This window comes from Monodelphis domestica, chromosome 2 (assembly GCF_027887165.1).
Source record: "Monodelphis domestica isolate mMonDom1 chromosome 2, mMonDom1.pri, whole genome shotgun sequence".
Taxonomy (NCBI): domain Eukaryota; kingdom Metazoa; phylum Chordata; class Mammalia; order Didelphimorphia; family Didelphidae; genus Monodelphis; species Monodelphis domestica.
The window spans coordinates 170378967-170404333 of NC_077228.1; the positions used below are offsets into that span (position 1 = coordinate 170378967).

General features: G+C 42.1%; 1 protein-coding gene and 1 long non-coding RNA gene across 2 annotated transcripts in view; one reads left to right on the forward strand and one right to left on the reverse strand.

Moving 5' to 3' along the window:
- Positions 1–25367, reverse strand: part of LMNA (lamin A/C) — a 65859-nt gene that overhangs the window by 29268 nt on the left and 11224 nt on the right. The window lies entirely within an intron of this gene.
- On the forward strand, positions 1907–24195 carry LOC107651349 (uncharacterized). The gene is made up of 3 exons (XR_001628042.2): positions 1907–2013; positions 4504–4622; positions 18679–24195. It is a non-coding gene; the product is annotated as an uncharacterized LOC107651349 (long non-coding RNA).

The following is a 25367-nucleotide window of genomic DNA, read 5'->3' on the forward strand; positions in this document are numbered from 1 at the left end:
ACAACAGAAAAAAATCACTCTCCTGACCTGGTTTCTAATTTTAGCTTGCCTTGGGCAAGTTTTGGGCCTCAGTTTCCCCATATGTAAAATAAACTCTAAAATCTTGTGATTTTTATTGGGTAGAGGATGTGTTAGAACAGTGATGGCCAACCTATTGCAAAGGTGCCAAAGATGGCACACAGAAAACTCTCTGTGGGCACTCAGCCACCATCCCTCCCCACTCCCTACCCCCAGAGTTGATTACTAGAAAGGCAGAGGGACTTGGGCACAGCTGCTTCCTTCCTCCTCTCCACTGTGCCTGATGACATTTTTTCACATCACCTACTCCTCTGCCCAGCAGCCCAATGGGAGCACACAGGGGGTGAGGTGGGTGGCTCACAGGTGGCAGAGCTGGAAGGACCAGGATGCTTGGGGGGGGGGGGGGGGGGGGGGGGGGGGGGGGGGGGCCATTCCCCTCCCCCTCTCTATACTCCATGAGGACATTACTTCATCCATCCAGCAGTCTAATAAGAGTGCTTTCTCCCTCCCCTGTGTGAGGTAAGGAGGGGCAGGGCACATGCAGCATGTGGCAGTGGGGAAGGGGATGACACAAGGTCTCTGGGGGGACATGGGCACAGCACTCCATCTCTAAAAGGTTTGCCATCATTTGGAACTATGCCCAAAGGGTTTTAAAAGACTGCCTTTTGATCCAGCCATAGCACTACTGGCTTTATACCCCAAAGATATAATAAGGAAAAAGACGTGCAAAAATATTTATAGCTGCACTCTTTGTGGTGGCAAAAAATTGGAAAATGAGGGGATGCCTTCCAATTGGGGAATGGCTGAACAAATTGTGGTATCTGTTGGTGATGGAATACTATTGTGCTGAAAGGAATAATGAACTGGAGGAATTCCATGTGAATTGGAACAACCTCCAGGAATTGATGCAGAGTGAAAGTAGCAGAACCAGGAGAACACTGTACACAGAGACTGATACACTGTGGCACAATCGAATGTAATAGACTTCTCTATTGGCAGCAATGCAATGATCCTGGACAATTCTGAGGGACTTATGAGAGAGAACACTATCCACATTCTGAGGAAGAACTGTGGGAGCAGAAACACAAAAGAAAAACAATTGCTTGATCACATGGTTTGATGGGGATATGATTGGGGATATAGACTGTAAATGATCTAGTGCAAATATCAATAATATGGAAATGGGTCTTGATCAATGACACATGTAAAACCCAGAGGAATTGCTTGTTGGCTGGGGGGGAAGGGAGGGAAAGAACATGAATCATGTAACCATGGAAAAATATTCTAAATTAATTAAATAAAAATTTTCAATAAAAAATAATAAAAGGTTTGCCATCACTAAGCTAGAGCCACCCAGAAAGGTGCCATGGAGTGAACAGCTAGCTACAAGGCTGCCAAGTTGGGGAATTTGGAGTCTGGTTGGAGAGTGTTTTGAGCTAAGCCCAAATCAAGAAAGTTGATGTTCTAACCCTTACTCTGCCTCTTTCTTCATGACCCTAAACTGGTCTCTAAGCTTTCTGGAGCCTCAATTTTCTTTTTTGTCCCATGAGAAGACTTGAATTCAAGAAGTATTCATTGCCCATTTACTGTGTATAGAGCTTTGTATATGAGGGATGCCAAGGAAAAAGATGAAGTTTTTGCCCATTCTTGGGACAATAGGCTACACGCACGTGGAACAAATTCACTGAGCAGTTACTGAGCAACTTATGAACCAAAAACAAAGCAGATGAAAGGAGTGGTCAGGATAGGGTGGAGTTAGTCTAGGCCGGCTTCTTGGTGGAGGTGGGCTCAGAGCCCAAGTTTGAAGGAGGTGCTCCATAACAATTGGTTAAATGAAAAAGAGAGGCTGGCTGTGGATTGGTGGAGGTGGGAGGGGAAAGAAGGGAAGGGAATGGTTTGTGCAGTGTCACAAAAAAAGTGGAATAAGATCTAGTATGTGTCGGGATCAGTCAGCAGCCTGTCCTGGGTGAAGTGAAGGGACTCTTGGGGAGTAAGGTAAAGCTGACAAGGGGAGAAATGGTGAACTAATTGGCATAAGGGCCTTGAAGGCTGAGCTGAGAGGTTTAGATTGGCTAACCAATTTGGATTAGGGAATCAAGGGTGGAATGAGATGAAAACATCATGTGTAAAAAAGTTCCTGCGGCAGCTGGACTGGGGAGGGTGTTGGATGGAGGTGAAGAAACCAAGTGGAAGTCAATTGCAGTAATCTAGGTGTGGGGTGATAAGAACATAGATAGCATTATTGGCTGAAAAAATGAGAAGGGTGGGATCTATGAGAAAATTTTGAAGGAAGAGCCAACCTTTAGCAGGAGGAAGAGCTGAATTTGATGACTGACTGTATGTAAGGTATGAAGAGAGAGGAGTCAGGGGAAACCCTCATACCTTCAAGCTTTATGAACTAGAAAATGAGAAAGAGGAAGACTATGCCACTGTGGGAGATGGAGAATAGAGACTTGCTTTGGAGAAAATGAGAAAATGAGTTCTGGTTTTGTGTCCTGGGGTTTGAAGAGTCCCAACTGGGGAAGAGATATGAATCTAGAATTGGGGAGTCAGCCATAGTCAGGTGAGAGTTATGATAGGGAAAAAGTTCTTGGAGGTAGGGAGCAGGGAGGAAAAAAAATGCCAAAACCTGAGTTTTGAAGCCCCAAAGGGTAGCTTTGTGGAGTTATAGCAACAAACCCCACCATTTAGAAGCAAAAAAAATGAGCTAACAACTGCAATCATTTCTACCTCTTGGCTTCCTTGATTTCCTACTTAAAAATCTCACCTTTTAGAGGCAGCCTTTTCCAATTCCTTTTAATTCTAGTGCCTGCCTTCTGTGAATTATTTCTGATTTATCCTGCATATAGCTTGTGTTTCCAAAGTTCTTTGCCTGTCATCTCCCCCTTCTCCATTAGATTGTAAGCTCCTTGAGGGCAGAGACTATCTGTGGCTTTCCTTTGTATCTCCAAAGTTTAGCATAGTTCCTGAAGCATAGCAGGAATTTAATAAATGTTTTATGACTAATTGAATCAGAATTTCAAAGCTGTAAAAGACTACAGAGGCTATTTAATCCATCTAGTATCAGAACAGGAATTTCTCTGCTGGGTCCCTTACAAATGGTCACCTAGCCTCTGGTTAGAGAACTCCAGGAACAGGGAGTTCACTATTTCACTAGGCAGTCCATTTCAGAATATTGCCATTATTTTTGTAGTGTTTCAAAGAGGGGGGCAGTTGGGTCTGAGCCCCTTCTCTGTGCAAGGAAAATTGACAAGGGATTGGTGGACTTGGGTAGGTCCTCCCACACCCTCTATCCAGATTCCAAAGAGTCTAATTCCAGACTCTTATCCCATGTCTTAAAGGAGACTCTTTCTCCCAAAGCTGCAAAAATCTCAAACCTAAATTCTGAGCTCTTCAGATGATACTTGTACCTAACATTTCCAACCAACAATACTAGGTTATAGCCATACTAGATACCAGATTATGAGTTGAATGAAAGTCAGGCAAAGAATAGAAGAGAAATCTGGTTGGAAAGAAATGGCATTTTCTCAGAGATATAACCACCCTAAAGTATTGCCACATTTAGGGGTGACAAGGCCTCAGTTGAAAGTCTAAAGCCTTCTCCCCATCCCAATCCAGTTATTTCCATCATAAATAGCTTTGCTTCCTCAGATTGCTGCCTGGTACCCTTTTATATGCAATCAGTGGAGGCTGAGAAAGAAGATTTTATGGTACCTCTTCTAATATTCCTGTTCTCTTGACACTTGTTGGCTGAATGATCAGCTACAGGTCAGCTATCAGTGCTATAAAACCAATTAATCTGCCCCCAACAATTTCTAGGGTGCTTGGTAAAAAGTTTCTCCATAGTTCTTGACTTTTCCTTTATTTTCCCTCCTTCCTCAGACTGGCATCTCCCTCATACACTCTTGGCTCTTCATGGGGCTTCTCTAGTAAGGAAGAGACCATACAGGCAGGCCTAGCTATTCTGGATGGAGCCATGCAAATGAAGCCATCTGTGGCTTGAGACGGCACTGCCAACATCTTTGGGGATGGAAGAGAGTCTAGGATTGACTGAGAGTTGAGCAAACTGCACCCCAAGTCCCTCTCCCCCCCACCCCCCACGGGCAGGTAGGTGGAGGACTGTCAGAGTGAATGGAAGAGGAGTTGGGAGGAGCCAAGCTCTGACGCAGGCAAGAGTAGGAGACTCGCTGTGTGGGTGTGTCTGTCGTTGCCTGGGGCCTCCCCGGCCTCCTGAATGGGGGTTTCCTTTCCTTGTTGCCAAGGAAACAAACAGAAACATTACAACTCTGGCCAGAGTAGAGAATTGCCTCCAGAAAAGAGGAGAGAATTGGGGGGAACTTTCTGTTCCCCTTAGTTGGAAGTTCCCCTACTCTGTCTCAATTCTCTCTAATCCACCTCCTCTAGAAAACTTTCCTGAAATGGAGAAGGAAAGCCTTTTCTTCCCACTAAATTCCATGTTTAAGTTTCCTTCCTTTCCATTTCTAGACTGTCCTGTCCTTCCAGCCTCTCTCCATTGCAACAACTGAAGCCAGCTGTAGCAAAAGGGATGGGAGATAAGGGCTCAGGAAGGACCCCTTCACAGGTTGAGGATAGAGTAAAACCAGGTAAGAGTATCATCTAACCCCAGAGTCTCTAAAAAAAAGGGGACTCTTCTCATTCGTTTGTCCTGTGAAATGATGCTGTGCCACATGATATATGGCAGTGAGATGGACAGGATGATCCAGGGTATCTCCCAGAGGGCAGAATTCAGGTCCCTGACTAGTGTAAATTCGAGCCATAGTTCACACCAATCCATTCCCAAATGCTCTTTTCCTATTCATCTGTCTTTTCTTTTCTTTAAAGGGAAAAAAAACAACCCTTATCTTCTATCTTGGAATTAATACTGTGTTTTGGTTCCAAGGCAGTAGAGTGGTATGGGCTAGGAAATGGGAGTTAAGTGACTTGCCCAGGGTAACGCAGCTAGGAAGTCATATTTGAACCCTGGACCCCCTATCTCTAGGCTTTCAATCTGTCTTCCCTTTTCTTCAACCCCATCTATCTGTACTTGTCCTACAGACTCTCCCTCTTCACCCACATTTGTCCTGAATTTAAGCCAAAGCAGTGGAAAGCCAGGTAGAGGGAGAGGTTGCCAAGCTGTGAGGAAAGGGAAGGGCCCCACCTGAGGATAATTAGAGGGTTCCTCAAGATTCCTCCCATGCCTTCCCTTCAATGCCCTAGGGTTGGGCACAGGGGGCATCTGTTTCCTCTTGGCTTTGGCTCCTACCCCCCCCCCAAGGAGGTTAGAATGGCTTTGGATTTCCTGGCTTGGATTTCCTTGGAACAAGAGGATGAGGTGAGAGCTATGTCCAGCAAAAACATCCACACTCTGCTTGACATGCATGAACCTGGGGCCTGGGAGACTCTATTTTGTCTGGGAATGGGTGGAGTTGGCTTCCAATGGGAGATGTGTTAGGAGGGTGGGGTGTCTGCACATTCTCAGAGAAAGAATTCACCAGTGACTTAGTAGTGGATCTGCTGGGGGAGAGGAATGTCTCTATGTGGAGCTACTGTGTCCAGTGGCAGAGGGAAAATAGTGAAGGCTACTGGACAGTAGCAGGAAGAGAAAATGGAATTGGAGGTGGAGATTTAGGGAGATGTGTGGGAAGCTGGAAAAGAGGAAGGGCAAGAGTGAGGAAGGAGGGAAAGAAAGAAAGAAAGAAAGAAAGAAAGAAAGAAAGAAAGAAAGAAAGAAAGAAAGAAAGAAAGAAAGAAAGAAAGAAAGAAAGAAAGAAAGAAAGAAGAGAGAGAGAGAGAGAGAGAGAAAGAAAGAAAGAAAGAAAGAAAGAAAGAGAGAAAGAAAAAAGAAAGAAAAAAGAAAGAAAGAGAGAGAGAAAGAAAAAAGAAAGAGAGAGAGAGAAAGAAAGAAAGAAAGAAAGAAAGAAAGAAAGAGAGAGAGAAAGAAAAAAGAAAGAAAGAGAGAGAGAAAGAAAAAAAGAAAGAAAGAGAGAGAAAGAAAAAAAGAAAGAAAAAAGAAAGAAAGAGAAAGAAAAAAGAAAGAAAGAAAGAAAGAAAGAAAGAGAGAAAGAAAGAGAGAGAAAGAAAGAAAGAAAGAAAGAAAGAAAGAAAGAAAGAAAGAAAGAAAGAAAGAAAGAAAGAAAGAAAGAAAGAAAGAAAGAAAGAAAGAAAGAAAGAAAGAAAGAAAGAAGGAAGGAAGGAAGGAAGGAAGGAAGGAAGGAAGGAAGGAAGGAGGGAAAGAAAGATTATGGGAGGAGGGTGAGTGAAGGGAGGAGGGTGAGTGAAGGAAGGAGAACAGAGATAAACAGAGAGTGGAAGGAAGGTAAAGAAAAGATAGGGGTAAAATAAGTAGGGAAGAACAAGCCCAGTCCCATGCCTCACTTCCCCACCTAAGATCTTTGAGGGATTTTGGAACCCACCATCAGTGAAAGTTGAGGGGAACCAGAGAAGGTGGAGCTGGGGAGATGAAAGACAAAAGACCAGAAAGCCCAGACAGGCACAGCCAACACAGAAGCTTTAGCCTCAGATCCTGGTGGGGCAAATATTTACTCGTTGCTAAGGAGGAAGAGAAACCAATAGCTGGAAGGGCCTTAAGGCTCCTCCCCCTTTCTCTCCGATTTAGAGATTCTAGGGAAACCGGCTGTACTCCCCCACAACTCGCTCCCAAAAACCACTACAGTAACTTCCTTGCACTCCCTCCCCTCCACTACTGGCTCACTCCATTTCCCTCTGTGCCATGTCTGGTGCCTCCAAACAGATCTACATGTAAAGATTATTGTGTATAGAGATCTGGGCCTGAGAAGGAATAGCTTGAGGGAAGGAGGAGATTGGTTTAACCCCCCAGTTGCTAGCACAAGAAGATAGAGCTTCCTGGAAGTCGAGCCCAACTCCTAAAGGGTACCAAGAATAGGCTCCCCCAAAGACCTATTAATAAATATTGTGGGGAGGGTGAAGAGGGAGATTAGGTGAGCAAAGAAAAAATAAGGTTATGTGCTTTGCTAGCACATAGACTAAATTTTGAATGATATAGACGGCATGACCCCAGTGCAAGGATGACAAGGAGATATATGGGAGAACCAGGGAGGGAGGATTAAAAGGAGGCTGAGAAACTATGAAAGGAGATTGGGGAGAAAGTCACATTGGATTAGAGGGGGAGAATTTGGGGACAAATATAAAGGCACTTCCAACCTTGGGCCACTGGCCATCTTGGTGGGGGAGAAAGGATAGGGGCAATCTTCAAGGCTAGGAAAGAGCAGGGCTGGAAGTTAGAGTTGGGTGGGGCTGGGTGCCTGGGGGAAAGAAGGGGGAGTGATAAAGGATGCACAACTGGAGCCAGATGTGGCGTGTGTGGTTGTATGTTCTCACTGCTGCTGGCACGGCAGCCCAGCCACTGGGAAAGATTAGTCAGCCTGCAAGGGGAAGGATGGAGGAAGGGGGTGGTGGAATGAATACCAGAAGGGGGAGGGCTGATTCCCCCATCCCAGCAAAGGAAGTTAAGAGTTGGGGGGATATGGAGGAAGCCTAAGGTGGTTGAGGGGAATGATCCTGCGGGTAGCTGGAGTGGCAATGTTCTGTGGTGATAGGGAAATAGGCTAATGCTTTCCCCCTCTTGGGTTTCTTCCCTCTATATGGAAGTTCTTTTCCTCATAGTTCTTTTTACGTGGAATTCTCAACTCTTTAAGGAATTTTGTGGGTCCTCTGTTATATAGGATCCCTATGTTTCAGCTTGATGGGAGTAAACCCAGTGTCAATCTGACATGTTTACGAAGGATGAAGTTGAAAGGCAGAGACTGGGAAGAGACCCACTGTGCTTTCAGTGATTCAGGATGAAGTAGGAGCCTGGAATCTCTTTTACTGAAGACTCAGGGTTTGCGATGCAATTTCTACTGCAAAATGTAGTTTTTCATTTCAAATCTGGAAGCCTTAGGCCATCATTCTTTTGTCAATTTGTGTCAGTGATGGGAGTACTAGAGACAGTTTGGGAGACCATGGGGTAGAAGGAAGGGAGAGGCTAAAAACAGGATCCAGAACAGGAAAGTTTCTTTGGGGACAATAAGTGGACAGGGATCCAAGATTCAAAAGGGGGTATCTCAGAGGACAGGGTGGAGACAACCAGTGTTGGGTATTAGGCAGTTGGAGAGATGCCCTAGGCAGGATGGCTACTAGGACAGAGAAAGGGACTGGATGAAAGGGAGTGGAGTAGAGATAGGAGGATCCTTCAAGTGGAAGATTAGACTGCAACGCAGACTTCTTTCTTTAGCACAATGTTTCTCAAAATGTTGAAACTTGTTTTAAATTAACTTTATGGTGTTTGGTAATAGACATTAAAAATATTAATTTTAGAAAATTTTACTACAGGGGTTCTGCCAAAGTTTTGTTAAAAACTGAAGGGTTTAGGGGCAGCTAGATAGATAAAGAACCAGGTCTGGAGTGGGGAGGACCTGGGTTCAAGTCTAACCTCAGCTATTTCCTACCTTTGTGACCCTGGGCAAATCACTTAACCCCCAATTGCTTGTCTATCCTCTATTTTAGAATGAATACACTAACAAACAGTAAAGGTTTTAAAAAATAAAGAGTTCTATTGTGAAAAAGTTTGAGAACCACTGGATCTAAAGGAAGGGTAATGTGATATAGAAGAAGAGCCATTGAGCTTGGAATAAGAACTAGTTCGAATCCCATCTCCATGATTTATTAGATGTGTCACTATGGCTATGTCCTTAATTTACTTGAACTTCAAGAGTTAATGCTTTTCATGCTGACCTCACTAGGCAATTGTAAGGCTCAAAGATGATTATGTAAGTCACTTTGCCAACCTAAAAGAACTATATAAAAGGCAGTGTTGGAAAAGATATAGGATCTGACCTCAGAAGACTTGGGTTCTAATCTTGGCTCAGCTATTGATTACCTATGTAATCTTGGACAAGTCTTTATGACTCAGTTAGTTGCTTCATCTATAAAATGAAAGAACTGAACTAGAAGATCTCTAAGTTCCCCTTCAGCTCTAAACCTAAATTTTATGAAATATGTTGAAAGTAACAATCTTAACCAAGGAGAGAAATCATAAGATTTTGGTCACAATGGACTTTAGAGATCATCTAGTTGTTGTTGAGTCATTTTTTTTAGTTGTGTCCAATTCTTTGTGACCCTATTTGAGGTCTTCTTGACAAAGATACTGGAATGTTTCCCATTTTCTTCTGCAGTTCATTTTATAAATGAGGAAACTGAGGCACATAGGGTTAAGTGACTTGCCTAAGGTCACATAACTAGTAAATGTCTGAGGTCCAATTTGAACTCATGTCTTCCTGACTCCAGTGCTTTCTCCACTTTACCACCCAGATAACCTCCCCATTAATAGCAAAGCAGCTAAAGGGTACAGTGGATAGAAGTTAGACTTGGAAACAGGAACTCTTAAATTCAAATCAAATATGGCCTCAGGTACTTACTGGCTATTTGACTCTGGGCAAGTCATTTAAGTTCTGTTTGCCTCCTTTTCCTCTTCTACAAAAAGGAGAAAAGAGGGTTGCCTCTCAGGGGTATGGTGAAGATCAAATGAGATACTATTTGTAAAGTGCTTTGTTATTATTATTATTATTTAAAAGATCCAGTTCAATCCAGTAAATATTTATTGAATTTATTATGGAGGCACCTTGGCCTCAAACACTTCCTAGCCAACTGACCTTGGGCAAGTCACTTAACTCCAATTGCCTAGCCCTTACTGCTCTTCTGACTTGGAATCTATACTTAGTATCAATTCTAAGAAAAAAGGAAAGGATTTTATAAAAAGTCTAGCTAGTGATAAATGGGCAAGGGACATGAATAGGCAATTTTCAGAAAAAGAAATCAAAACTATCAATAAGCACATGAAAAAGTGTCCTAAATATCTTTTAATCAGAGAAGTGCAAATCAAAACAACTCTGAGGTACTGCCTCACACCTAGCAGATTGGCTAACATCAAAGGACAGCAAAGGAAAGTAATGAATGTTGGAGGGGATGTGGCAAAATTGGGACATAATTGCATTGCTGGTGGAGTTGTGAATTGATCCAACCATTCTGGAGGACAATTTGGAACTATGCCCAAAGGGCGATAAAAGACTGTCTGCCCTTTGATCCAGCCATAGCACATACCTCAAATAGATAATAAGGAAAAAGACTTGTACAAGAATATTCATAGCTGCACTGTTTGTGGTGGCAAAAAATTGGAAAATGAGGGGATGCCCTTTGATTGAGGAATGGCTGAATTGTGGTTTCTGTTGGTGATGGAATACTATTGTGCTGAAAGGAATAATGAACTGGAAGAACTCCATGTGAATTGTAATGACCTCCAGGAATTGATGCAGAACAGAGACTGATACACTGTGGCACAATTGAATGTAATGGATTTCTCTACTAGCAGCAATGCAATGATCCAAAACAATTCTGAGGGATTTACAAGAAAGAACACTATCCACATTCAGAAAAAGAACCTGGGAGTAGAAACAGAGAAGAAAAACAGCTGCTTGATTACATGGGTCAAGGGGATATGTAGACTCTAAATGAACATCCTAGTGCAAATATCAACAACATGGAAATAGGTTCTGATCAAGGACACTCATAATACCCAGTGGAATTGCCCGTCAGTTAAGGGAAGGGGTGGGGGAGGGGAGGGAAAGAATATGATTCTTGTAACCCAGAAATAATATTCTAAATTGACTAATTAAATAAAATTTCCCAAAAAAATGGAAGAGGTTTTATAAGTTTAAAAAAAGTCTAGTAAGTGCCAGGTCCAGGAAATATGAACAGGAAGCTTATATTCTGCAGATGAGGAAACTGAGATTCAAAGAGGGGTGGGGTGATAGACCTTCACACAGGCAGCAAATTGCTGTCAGATCGTCTGACTCCAAATCCAGTAAAGTTTTGAGATTAGAGAGATTTGGACTGGATTATTTCTAAGGGGTTTTAGCATCTCTAATGAGTCCATGGTTCTTTGAGTGATGGGGGGGGGGGGGGTTGGTAGTGGTCAGAACTGAGATGATTCCTTCCTGCTCCCCACCAAACACACTCCCAAAACCTTTCAATACCTGCCCTCCATGTATTCTACCATCTGGTGACACCAAGCTCCTTATTGTTCCTCAAGCAAGACCCTCCATCTCCCAACTCCCAACAGTAAGTTTCCATTGGCTGTCTCCCATGCCCTGGAATTCTCTCCCTTCTCCCTTCTGTCTTCAAATTCCCTGGCTTCCTTCAAGCTTCAGCTAAAATCCCACCCCAAGAAGTCTCTTCTGGTTCCTCTTTAATGCTGGTGGCTTCCCTCTGACATTACGTCTGGTTAGAGAGATGGATGTACACACAGACATAGATGGATCTTGTTTGTTCACTATCGTTTCAATATCCTTTTCCCCATTATATGGTGAGCTCTAATAGAAGGTACTCTCCATTGTCCTACGTTGCCTCCTCAGTTTAGCACAGTGCCTGGCACGTAGTAAGCACTACATGTTTGTTGACTTAGAACTATTAGTATAGACATACAGAAAAGCCACACCCAGGGAAGAGAAAGAACCAGATGGATTGAAGGACCAATGGAGCTCTAAGCTGGCAACTCCAAGGATGTTATTTTCCAAACTTTCAACGGAAAATTTGAAAAAACACACACAAATGAAAACGTGACTCACTGCCCCCCTCCTCACATCCCTCCCCTCGTCCTCTGGGCTCTGATTTTCTCCCAGAGTTAATTCAAATCACATTCTCCAAGCGACTAGAACAAGTTGTTTAATGAGAAGGGGGTGTGGAAAAGGCGGCTAAGAGACGCCTAAGGGGAAGGGATGAGGAGGAACTGGGTTGGGAATGAAGAAGTGGAGGGGGTCACCACTCCATAGGCAGAAGTAAAGTCGATCATTGAGAGGACTTGCCTGAGCCCTGAACCATGAAGGATCTTGGGAAGCGGGGATGATCTTTAAGGGTTTATGGCTTCATTCCTTAAGCTTATTTCAAAAGGGAAGAGGATCAGAGTGTTTGAAGCTTGGAAAGAACCTTGGAAAGAGATTATCTAGTTCCGACCTTTCTCATTTATGGATGAGGAAATGGAGGCCCAGAGAAGCAAGATGATTCCTTCCAGGGTCACAAGTACTGAGTGACTGACAAGCTGGGATATGAAACCAGCCTTTCTTACTTGGAGTCCAGTGATGCCTATTCTGTTTTTTTTTTTCAATATTAGTCCTTTTTAGCTCACCCATGGTGATGCCACTACTGGTCAGCCTATGAGCTTTGACCTCCATTTTTCTGAACTGTGCCAATTTCCCCCTCCCTCATAGCCCTAGTAGTTTTCCCTCTCAGAGAGCCTGATGGTCCTTGGGGTTTACCACATTAGTTCTGGACCAAGGCAGGGGATGACTGATTAGCTTAGCCTACTTCAACTCAGAACTCATGAACCCAAGAGATCTGCTAGCCTCAACCTCCTCAGTATTAGAGGCACCATGCCTCATTTTATTTTTCATGCCCCGTTAAAAAAAAAAACCTTTTACTTTCTTAGTATCAGTTCTAAGGCAGAAGAGTGACAACAGGTAGACAAGGGTTAAGTAACTTGCCCAGGGTCACATGGCGAGAAAGCATCTGAGGCCAAATTTGAACCCAGGTCCTCTAGACTCCAAGCCTTAGAGATGTTCTCTCCACTGTGCTACCTAATTGCCCCATCATACCCCATTTTTATGACATTTTTTTTTACTATGCCAACCCATCTCCTCTCTACTTTTCCAGAGTCAAACCCCAAGACATCTACCCCCATCAGTCTTCTTTGGTCTGGCTCTGACACAGGACAGAGGCCAATCCTTAGTGTAGGATATTCACCTGGCCTCTCTTTGGTTGTTGTCATCTCTTTCTTTCACAAGAATCTCATCCTACTGTCTTTTGATTAGAAGCCCTAATAAATTCTCCTAACTCTTACTACACACCCTATGAAGCTCTTAGGCTCAGGAATTCTCACCCCAATCCATAAGGCACTAAAAGAGCAAAGGAATTCCTTCATTTTACAGATGAGCTACTATGAAGCCTATATACACTCAGATGATAATCTTTCCCTCCTTTATTCCTCCTCACACCTGGTCTGAACCTTTGCACTTTGTCCCATTCTCTCTCTTAAATTATAGTTAATTGTGTTCATATCTTCCTTCTCCTCCCCTGGTGGATTGTAAGGTTCTAAAGAGCAAGTTCTGTGTTCTATCCCTCTGTATCCTAAGTACATAATAATATTGATTTAACACTTTAAGGTTTGCAAAGTACTTTACAAATATTATTTCATTTGATCCTCACAATAACACTGGGTGGTAGATGCTAGTATTAGCCCTATTTCACAAATGAGGAAACGGAGGTTAAATAACTTGCCCAGGATCATACAGCTAGTAAGTACCTGAAGTGAAATTTGAATCCAAGCCACCTTTTCTTTTTAAACCCTTAAATTCTTTCTTACAATCAGTACTGTATATTGGTTCCAAGGCAGAAGAGTGGTAAGGGATAGTCAATTGGGGTTAAGTGACTTGTCCAGGGTCACATAGCTAAGAAGTGTCTGAAGTAAAATTTGAACCCAAGACCTTTCATCTCTAAGCCTGGCTCTCAACCCACTGAACCACTTAGGTGTACTTCCTGAATGGAAACCTTTTTTACTCCAGGCGTATTACTCTATCTATTGCAGCACCTTAGAAATCTTAGGTGCTTTGATATACATTAGTTAAATTGGATTGAGTCCTGTCATTTTATAGGTGAGGAAACATCTGTGTTTATTGGCTTTTCCTATTTCCTTCTTTGGGCAGCATATGTACATGTAACTCTGGTTCAATACTGCATTTTCTGTTGAGTTGGTGTTATTTTTGCTCAACTGTTTTTATTCTTCTTTACTTTTTATTCTTTGTTACCAGGGATGATTTGCTTGCTATGGGAGAGGGCTGGGCATGTTCATAAATGAAGGTGATGTAAAAACAGAAGATATCAATCTTTTTGTAATGATCATTTTCATAAGGCACTTTAAAGTAGTTGTTTTTTAACTATCACATACATTATCTCACTTGATCTTCACAACAGCCCTGTGAAAGAGGCAGAATAATAGGTATTATCCCATTTTATAGCTGAGTGTAGAGACAATAAAGTGACTGATAAAATCCAGACCTTCTGATAGCCAGTTCAAAGTTTTTTCTATTATACCATGCAGCTAAAGATACCAACACCAGACTAATCTTTCACAGAAAAGCGGAAATGTTAGAGGGAGTGTCTCGAGAGATAGGGAAGCTGCTGTCCCCCAGCCAAACTCTTCCTAAGCCTCCCTGAGTCCTTGAACCCAGGGCTAGTGATCCAGTGCCCCTTACAGTGCTAATTGATGTGTTCCTTTAATTGCCTATCACAGGGAGGCAATTATGCCCCATTATGAAGCACAAGCTAATTAGTACTTGTGCCTCCAGCAGCCTCTGGGCACCCCTCACCCCCTTGAGGTCTGGAGAAATAAGCCAGCCATCTCACAAGTCCCTCCCACTGTAGGGCAAAGGAGCTGCCACCTTCAACATCAATGGCAAAAATAATCCTTCCAGATGTGTTTTGCAAAAGGTATGGAAGGAAGCATTTGTGGTCACTCTTTTCTCTCCAGACCTCCTGTCTCCTAGTCTCACCTTTAACAAGAAATTAATTTATTTTTTCAGAAAAGAGTGTCCCACTAAAAGCCTCACAATGCTTTCTACCCCACACCCCTAGTCATTCTTAGAAGCCCTCCCATGTTTTAACTATTACCAGCCCTGCTTGAACAGTTTTCTCCACCTACATAAATACAAACATCACCTGGGAGGCAGGTGTCCTGAGTTTTAGTTCTAGCTTTTCTATTAATTACCTTTGTGACCTTATACAAGTCACTGCCCACCTCTAGACCTTAATTCCTTAGCTAAGAAAAGATTAAGGTTGGGATAGATGGCCTAAATGACACAGTAGCCAGAGTTCTGGGCAAAAAGTCCTGAGTTCAAATTTGATCTTAGATACTGTGTAACTGGGCAAGTCATTTAATCTCCCTAAGCCTCAGTTTCCTCATCTATAAAATGAAGGATAATAATAGTGCCTACTTCTCATGATTATTGTGAGGATAAAATGACACAATATTTCAAGTGTTTTGAAGTGCTCTAGAAATGCTAGTGATTATTAATCTTGTTTCAGTCTTTTTAGTTCAAACATGGTATAATTTCTGCAACTTAAAAATCCTTCAGGGGCAGTTAGGTGGCACAGTAGATAGAATGCCAGACTTGGGGTTGAGAGGGTTAAAATCTGGTCTCAGACACTTCCTATGTGTGACCCTGGGCAAGTCACTTAACCACAATTGCCTAGCTCTTAGCACTTTTCTGCCAATACTTAGTATTGATTCTAAAACAGAAGGTAAGAGTTAAGCGGGAGGGGGAGGAAGCCCTACTAGATAGTGGAAAAAGAAATGGACTGGTGTTCAAAAGACCTGGAGTCTAGTCTTTGATTTACCATTGATTAGTTGTAAAACCTGGACAAGCAATTTTTCATCATCCACATCTTCATCAGTAGAGTGGGAATAATACCTGTCTTACCTATCTCAGAGAACTGTTGTGAGAATCAAATGGTATAATGTATTTAAAGGACTTGGAAAAGCATAAAGTACTTTACAAATTAGAGCTTATTAACCCCAGTCTTTCTGCTTCAGCCAAAGATATTCCTCTAAGTCTTGGGTGGGGTGGGGAATTTCCTTTTTCATGGCACCTGCCACCAAGACCCTGTAGGAAGGGATCACTCCTTCCTCTTGTGACTAGCAGTAGATAGAAGCCCAATGGATGAGGAAGAATGAAACCAGCCTTCTTGAAGATGGTGATGGCATGATAGGGCCATCCAGAGACTCTGAAATGCTTAGGAAGGCAGACAGACATAACTCTCCCCTTACTTTACCACCCTTACTTTCATACTGAGATCATTTTGGGAAGAAAGGAAGGAGAAGTGGAGTGGGGGCAATGTTGCTGAGATGTATTCCACCGAATTTCACTGGAAAATTAGATAAACATGGTTTCTTACAGTTGACATTGTGGGCATGAGGGAAGAGAGTGACACTTTTTTTTTACTTCTTTCTACATTGTACAGTGGGATACCAAATTAATTGGGACAAGCAGTACTTTTGATATGGTTTCATATTGTCTAGAGAGGCATTATGGTGTAAAGGTTAGAGAGGTAGCTTCTAAGCTACAAAGATTTGAGTTCAAATATTGCCTTTATCACATGCTGGCTCTGTGATGCTAGGCAATAATCTCAACTTAATCTCAGTATTCTAGACAACTCTTTAAAACTATAAGTTTCAGGAAAGGTGCTGATCTATATTAGTAGAGGGAGTTTACTCATCTGGAAGTTCCCTTTATGAATCAAATTATGGGTCTAGTCCCTATCTCATTCATTTTGTGACAATGGCCATTCCTGGGTGCTTTGACACAGTGTAAGATCTTGATCAAATGGTACCAGATTGAGCGTGGTTTTCCTGTATTTAGTTAGTTCTCTGTTCAGTGCTGAATTTTGTGACATTCATATGTTTCATTTTACTATTTTGTTTTAATTCTGTGAATTTTTAAGAATGAATATTCCTCTAAGGAAAGGTTTAAAAAGTAATTGCCCTTACAGAGTACACTTCAATGACTGTTAGAGATACTTCAGCAATTGTTTTTATGGGGCAGTTGAGCATATCATGAATCACTGAAGGGGGCAGCTGAGTGGCTCAGTGGATTGAGAGTCAGGCTCAGAGATGAGAGGTCCTGGGTTCAAATTCTGCCTCAGACATTTCCTTGCTATGTGACCCTGGGCAAGTCACTTAACCCCCATGGCCTAGCCCTTACCACTCTTCTGTCTTAGAACCAAAACCTAGTATTAATTCTAAAATGGAAGGTAAGGGTTTAAAAAAAAAAAGAATTGCTGAAGCCCACAATAAAATGAAAGATGGTTGAAAATAAAGAACTTGAGTATTGTTAAAAACAACCTAATTAACTCTCAGAAAACAAGAAAATATTTCTAGAAGAATCTGACAATTGATTGACTTGAGATTATTGATCCTTTTATAGTATGGCATAGGCCTTTTGAAGATGGAAGAACATCAAAAAGACCAGTAAAAACATTGTTGTTAATTTAAAAATTTCTGTGAAGAAAATATACTTGCCATGAGAAAGATAACACACAGAGTGGTATACAAAAGGTTGGGGAGAAGGTCATTTTTACTGCTGTAACTCACTTCTTCATTCAAGACTATGCCAAAACTATTGTCAAAAGGGATCCAGGTGAATATTTAAAAACCAGATATCTTGGGGGCAGCTAGCTAGCTCAGTGGATTGAGAGTCAGGCCTAGAAACAGGAGGTTCAAATCTGGCCTCAGATACATCCCAACTGTGTGACCCTGGGCAAGTCACTTAACCCCCATTGCCTAGCACTTACCATTCTTCTGCTTTGGAACCAATACACAGCATTGATTCCAAAATGGAAGGGAAGGGTTTAAAAAAAAAACAACAGACATCTTCACTGGACTATAAAACATCTATTACAAAAAGTTTGGGGAATTTTAAAAAATTCCAAGGGGACTAGAAACTGCTTATATTGGGGGTATGATAAACATGTTGATATTTATCAGAATAATTATCAAGCATTTCAATAATATCAATCAAAATTACTCCAGAATTAAAAAGATTCTCAAAATTAAAATGAAATGCTATAACACAATTTTACACTATGCCACATATCAGGGGGTGATCTTCTCTGGTAGGAAAGCTTCACCCCACTTGCATGTTTAACTTTTCTCTCTCAATTAGTCCTATATATAGATATAAGAAGTTTAAACAAGAGAGAAAGATATACATACTTGCATAGTCTAGAAACTGGTGTGATTTAAACCTCATTGAAAATGTACTAGGTAAGAGCAGGGGAAGCTTCAACTAGGTGGCTCAGTGTTATTGAGAGCCAGGCCTACAAACTAGAAGTCCTGGGTAAAAATCTGGCCTCACATACTTCCTAGCTGTATGACCCTGGACAAGTCACTTAACTCTCACTGACTATCCCTTACCGCCTTTCTGCCTTGGAATCAATAGAGTGTTGATTCTAAAATGAAAGGTAAGGATTTAAAAAGAAAAGAAAGGAAAACCAATGAACTCTAATTGAGGGCAGATTTGGGGAAAATGGACTTTTTGCCAAAGGTACCCCTACCATCCAATGAGACCTATGGTTTCATGAAAAAGAACTAAAGCAAACATCAAAATCTTGTGAACTCAAAGTCAAATGATATAAAGCAAGTGATTTCAGCAAAAGGAAATATTAGATATGAAACTTTTTCAAAAGATGTAAAAAGTTGTAAGATTCATTGTTAACTTCAATAAATTGGATTATTTTGCTTTTTCCCAAGTGATTTGGGACTCCACTATACTGTAGACGAAATACATCAGCTTGTAGCCTAATAGGCTGACTTATACAGGTAAGGAATGCCGTGGGAGAACCTAAGGAAGGGATCCTCAGTTAAACTGATGAGGTATTAATGTGGAAAGGGCCCTGAGTTTGAAACTAAGGTACCTCAATGAATTCTGGCTCTGTTTCCTGCTGGTATGAAATTGGGTAAATCTCTTTGGGCCTCAGTTTCAATCTCTGTAAAATGAGGGGCTGTACACAAACTTGATTCTTTCTTCTCTTCCCTAGGAGTCTGAAGCAAGGGAATAGAGAACACAGAGGATGAAGAAGGAGACAGAAAAGCATCCGTTTCCCCCAAACACCCTGCTGCCCCTGGCAACCCTTCCTTTCCTGCAATGAATCACAACCACACAGCCCAAGGGACCCAGGAGTCCCCTCCTCTCCACAAATACCACCATTTCCATAGCAACAGGGCCTCTTTCCTTCCCTCTCCGTGACTGATTTTTACCACTAACCCTATCTCCCCAGAGAGTGGTCTGGGTTCCTGGCTTTTTTTCTTTCTTTTTCTTTCTTTTTTCTTTCTTTCTCTTTCTGTAATGAGTTTTGTTTGGTCTTAGCTTTGACTCATCCGGAATCTTATTTGAATATCATATGCATGGTCTTCCTTAGTTCCAGAAGAATCACACAAGCTCTCTTCTCTTCCATTTCCCTGGTATCTCCCAGCATACCCCTAAACCACTGCCCCTCTCTCCTCCTTTCCCGTCAGCTCCTCTCTTGAGGCTTTTTCGGATCCAGAAGACATATAAAAGGGAAAATCTGTCCTGCGAGCCCCAGTCGAACTATCTTGCTTATGGAGCTCTGGGTCATTCATCAGTCTCAGGACGGGATTTCTTTTTCATGTCTTAATGTCCCAAACCTCAGTTCCTTTCACTGAGGCCAGCACCTTGGCCAGCAGCCAGATCGGCTTATGCCACCTAGTGGTTCAGGCTCAAACCTTCGTGCCCCTCCCTAGTTCTACTCCACCCTCACCCTTTACACGCCCGTCGGGCACTCAAAGCGAAGCCAACTGTCTCTTCTTCTTAATCTTCAGCCTCTGTGCACGAGTTATGTGCTGGATGACAGGGGAAAACTCAAAGGAAGAAAACAATGGAGACACAGCCTTTGCTCTTAGGGATGGCAACCCTAATCTGAGGGAGGGAAATCCCTGCCCTGGAAGAGTTTCCAGTCTAATAGGGAGAGCCCCCATCACTGTCTTTAGGGTGATAGAGAAGAGAGAACATTAAAACAGAATCAAGGAGCAGCTAGATGGCTCAGTGATAGAGAATCAGACCTGGAGACAGGATGGTCCTGGGTTCAAACCTAGCTGTATGACTCTGGGCAAGTTGCTTAACCCTTTTGGCCTCAGTTTCCTCATCTGTAAAATGAGCTGGAGAAGGAAATGACAAACTGCTCCAATACATTTGCCAAGAAAACTCCAAATGGGGCCAACTAAGATTCAGCCACCACTGAAATGACTCTAACAGTAAAGTATCTTGCAAAGGGGAAATATTGGATGCAGGGAGATCAAGTAAGAGGTATGGATTCGAAGACAGAAGATAAGGGCTTAAAAAAACAGAATCAAAACTAGACAATTCAGTTTTAGATGTAGCTTTATGTTTCTTGCTTGGAGGGATAGAGAGAAGTTTGGGATAGCAGAGTGATATAGGGGTTGGGGATAATCTGAGAGGAAGGCTTCCTGGAGGAAGGTAATATGAAGTAGTGTTGAGAAGGTGGATGGAATGGTACTGAGGCTGACAATAGGATGGGCTCTTGTGGTTAAGGGAAGGCAGGAGAATGACCTGTGAGAATTCAACTAACATTTATTAAGCTCTGACCTATTTAGAGGTCAGAGCACTATGCTAGGTAAGAAGGAAACTGAAAGAACAGAGAGAGGCATACCAAAGTGTGATAGAACACTGGCCTGGGAGTCAGGGAGACTAGCTGAATAACTACTGAATTATGTAACCTCTCCTAATCTATTTTCCCCTTTGTAAAATTGTTTTCAAGAGGATCTGGATTCAAATTTGACCTCTGACACTGCCTAATTTTGTGATCCTAGGCAAGTCACTTAACCCCATTTGCCTAGCCCTTGCCTTTCTGTCTTCAAGGTGTTACAAAGATGGAAAGTAAGGGTGTAAAAATGGGTTTGATTCCTATACTACCTACTTTATGACACTATTCTAAGGGAAAGAAGTTTGTAAACTTTAAAACAGAACAGGGAGTTGTTGAACTTTTTTTTTAAACAAACTACATTAGCACAGTAGATAGAGTGCTGGACTTGGAGTCATGAAGACATGTTCACATTCATGTTCACATTCAGCCTCAGACACTAGCTATGTGACTATAGGAAAGTCACTTCACCTCCCTCAGCCTCAGTTTCCTTCTTTGTAAAATGGAGACAACACACCTACCTTCCAAGGCCATTGTGAGGATAAAATGAGATAACATTTGTAAAACACTTTGCAATCCTCAAAACACTATGTAAACACTACCTATTATTATTGCTAATGTATTTGATAACTGTATTTCAATATAATTGGTTTTCTATGCAATCCAATGTATTTTATTTTGTGCTTTTGAGAACATTACTTTGAGCAAGGGACCATAGGCTACATCAGACTGCCAAAGAGATCCATGATGCTAAAAATGGTTTTGAAAAACCTACATCCTGCTATAGAATAAAGAATGGGAAACTGAGAAAAGGCTGGGAAATTTGGATTATATAAAACAAAAGATCAATAAGATTATTTTTTTTAAATACTAAAAAAGTGAATACTTATTCTTCCTGCATTATAAGGAGTGAATGGTGTGAACAGGAAAGATTTATCCACCTGGAATGGAAATCTGGAGCTGGTAGGGAAGAGAAGGGAATTGAAAGATAAAGAGAGGTACAACTGGAAAATCTAATTTGCATTTTCCTAAGTGCTAATGTATGGGCCTGGGACATGGGAGTCCACAGTTTTGGCAAATCAAGTCAAAAAGTATTTAAGTACTTACAATGTTCCAGGCAATGTGTTAAGTACTAGAATAACAGTGCCAAGAATAAGTATGTTTGTCCTCTGCCCTGGTCTCCAGAGGAAGAAATGGGGTAGAACCAAAAGATCAAATTCTCAGCAAGGACTTGGTCAAGTGGAATAAATAGACTAAGGTGGCTTGGATGAAAGGTGGAATGGAGAAAAAATGGAAGAAGTACAAAATTAGATGACTGAAAAAGAGAAAAGCCTAGAGAGAGCCCTGTGCAGAGCTGTGATTCTATAAATTTTACCTCATAGGGCATCAAGATGGCACAGCAGATAGAGTGCCAAGCCTTCAGTCAGAAAGACCTGAGTTCAAATCCAGACTCAAACACTAGATGTATGATCCTGGGGCAAGTCACTTTACCATATTTGACTCAGTTTCCTCATATGTCAAATGAGTTGGAAAAGGAAATGCCAAATCTTTTTTTCCCCCTAAGTATCTTTTCCAAGAAAACCCCACATGGGATCACAAAGAGTTGGATACAATGGACCAACATGATTTCTTCTTAACCTTCATCTGTCTTAATTCCATCTCTACTCTAGGATTTAGAAAATATGATCTTTGTCTCCCCACCCCCCAACCCCAACCAAAAGTCACATCATCTCTCTTGGTTCAGCTTCTTTATATATAAAACGAGAGGTATCATTTAGGGTCCCTTCCATCTCTGCCAGGAGTTCCAGAAGTCTAGGCCTCCCAGACAATAGGGATATTCTCCCAGATATTCTCAAAAGGGGGAACATGGGGTGCTTGGAGGAAGACGTTCTGACTCAGTGGTCCCAGCTATTGAACTACAGTGCCACCCGGTGGACAAACTCAGAGAACACTCTTTTTTCCCCTACTTGCCAACCCCAATCCAGATTTCATTCCACTCTGCGTTTCTACTGGCTCCTAAACCATCAAACTAACCTAAAAGTTAGAAGATAGGAGCAGAGACTCTGGAATTCATCTAATCTAACCCTCATCAATTTAAAGGAGGAAATTGAAAAACAGAGAGGATCTCAAACTCATGATGACCTAAGAAATGATCTATAATCCAGGTAGTCTGGTTCCCCAAGTCTTCCCTCCATTTCTCCCATTCTAGTTTTAAATCCCACCTTCTCCAGGAAACCTATTCAAATTATTCTTAATTCTGGTGCCTTCCTTCAACAGAGAAATTATTTTCCATTTCTCCTGTCCGCAGCTCCCTCGAACATACTTTTTTGTCTGTTGACTCCTTCATTAGAGTGTAAGCTCCTTGTGGGCAGGGCCTGTCTTCCTTTCTGTGTGCTTAGTACAGTACCTGACCCACAGCAGGCTTTAATACATGTTTATGGACCATCTTAACCTCCTAATTATCCCCATCTGGTTTTGAGACCAGCCAAAGTTTTACTTCCCCTAAGAAGCCTTCTGGGATGCCTCCAGCCCACATCTATCTCTGCTCTCTTTGAACCCATTTATTTGGTCCTTATCACTTGCTGTGTTGTGTGTTATCTGTCCATGTGTGTCTTGTCTACCTAAATCAAATTAAGGGCAAGAATCCTTTTTAATACCTCTTTAAAAAAGAAACCCTTACATTCCATCTAAGAATCAATACTATATATTGGTTCCAAGGCAGAAGAGTAGTATGGATTAAGCAATAGAGTTTAAGTGACTTGCCCAGGGTTGCACAGCTAGGAAGTGTCTGAGGCCACATTTGAACCCAGGACCTCCTATCTCTAGGCCTGGCTCTCAATCCACTGAGCCACCCAGCTGCCCCCCCCTTTTTAAACCTCTTGATAGCTCCCCATGGTGTCAGACACAGAGTAAATTAATAAACAATCAATTAAAATCAGAAAGGAGAGGTATTAAAAAATATATGATCTAGTTTTGCTGTAGCAAATAAATGACCACGTGCAATGACTTGATTTAATAAAACTCAAAAACTGAATAATCATCATCATTCAATCAATCATCCATTTATTAAGTACTGTGCCAGGCACTGTGTTAGATGCTAGAGTACAAAGAATAAACAAATCCCGACTCACCAACAAGCTTAAATTACTTGCTGACTAACTTATTGACTCTTACCTGGGAGGTTCTAATTCCAGCCCTATCACCCCTCCCCCAGGGACAGTCCCATCCCCAGCTGGCACCAGGTATCCAGGTGCCTAGATCCCTGCCCTTCTCCCTCCCTCCCAGGCCGAAACCAGAGCCGGCGCCACTGGGTGAGGAATCCAGGGACCAACTGTCACAGCTCCAGTGTCTACTAACACTGGGAAACCTGGGCCTGGCCTCCTCCCCCACAAGGGGGTCTCGCTAACCAGCTGTCCTTGAGGGGATCCAGCCATCCCGCCCCTGACATTTCTTTGAGCTGTACTCCTCTGGAAAATTGGAGGGGAATGGGTGTTAGACAAAGAAAGGGGCTAAGGCGCTGGGAGAGAATGAATATGTGTCACGAATGGTTTAAGCCCAAACTCCTTAGCCTGGCATTCAAAGCCCTCCACAATCTGGCCCTAACCTAATCTCCCAGGTTTATCCCTGGCTCCTCTCAAGCCCACTCCTGCCTCTTCCACTTGGACGCTTTTCCTTGTTCATCCCATTCTTCCCACCTAGAATATTTTCTTACCCATCTTCCAAGAAGATCCACCATCATACAATGCTGACCACATCAATTCCTCCATTTCCTTATATGTCAAACAAGATGGTTGAACTGACTCTATGACTTCTAAGGTCCCCAGGGAGTTCTCTCTCTCTCTCTCTCTCTCTCTCTCTCTCTCTCTCTGTTACAATTCTTGCCAGCTAAAATACACTGCCTCCCCTCTTAGAATGTGAGTTTCTTGGGAGTAGCTATTGTTTTTATTGATTTATTTGTATCCCCAGAATTTAACCTAGTGCTTGGCACAGATTAAGTGCTTAATAAATTTGTTTTAATTAATTTATTTATCATGATCCCAAAGCTTCTCTAACAACTTTAGACATGGACAATCTCTCCATCTCTTCTTTTCTTTCCCTTTTTTGTTATTGTTGTTCAATTGTTTTAGTTACTTCAGACTCTTTGTGACCCCTTTGGGGTTTTCTTTTTTTTCTTTAAACCCTTACCTTCCGTCTTGGAGTCATTGGGATTTTCTTAAGCAAAGATAGTGGAGTGGTTTGCCATTTCCTTCTCCAGCTCATTTTACAGACGAGGCCAACAAGGTTAAGTGACTTGCCCAGGGTCACATAGTGTTTTAGTTCAGATTTGAATTCAGGTCTTCCTGACTCCAGTCCCAGCACTCTAACCACTGTACTATTTGGCTGCCCTTCCCTCACCTTAGTACCTCCCTAGTCTTTGTTATCTTCCATAATAGAATCAATGGTAAGTATAGGTTCGTTCTTTAAAATTTTTTTAATTGAATTAATTAATTTAGAATATTTTCCCATGGTTACATGATTTGTATTCTTTCCCTCTCCTCCTCCCTCCCCTAAGTATAGATTCTAAGGCAGAAGAGTGGTAATAGCTAGACAATGGGGTCAAGTGACTTGCCCAGGTTCACACAGCTAGGAAGTGTCCGAGACCCAATTTGAACCCAGGACCTCCTTATCTGGGCCTGGCTCTCTATCCCCTAGGCTACACCATTCCCTTCAATCTTTGTGAGCTAAACTATTGAAGTTCCAAGGCTACTTCATATAGCTCTGTTTTGTGCACATGAATCCCACTTAACACTGTTTGCTTCTATCAATGTATGAGCTGAATGTGGGGTAGCTAGGGGGTAGAATGGACAGTACCAGACCTGGAGTCAGGAAACCTTCAGTTCAGATTTGATCTCCATCACTTACTAGCTATCCAGTCACTCAATTTCTCTTTGCCTCAGTTTCCTCATTTGTAAAATGGGGATCACAATAGCACTTGCTTACTAGGGCTACTATGAGGATCAAAAAAGACAATATTAAGGCTAGCCTGGCACACATTAAGTGCTATGTAA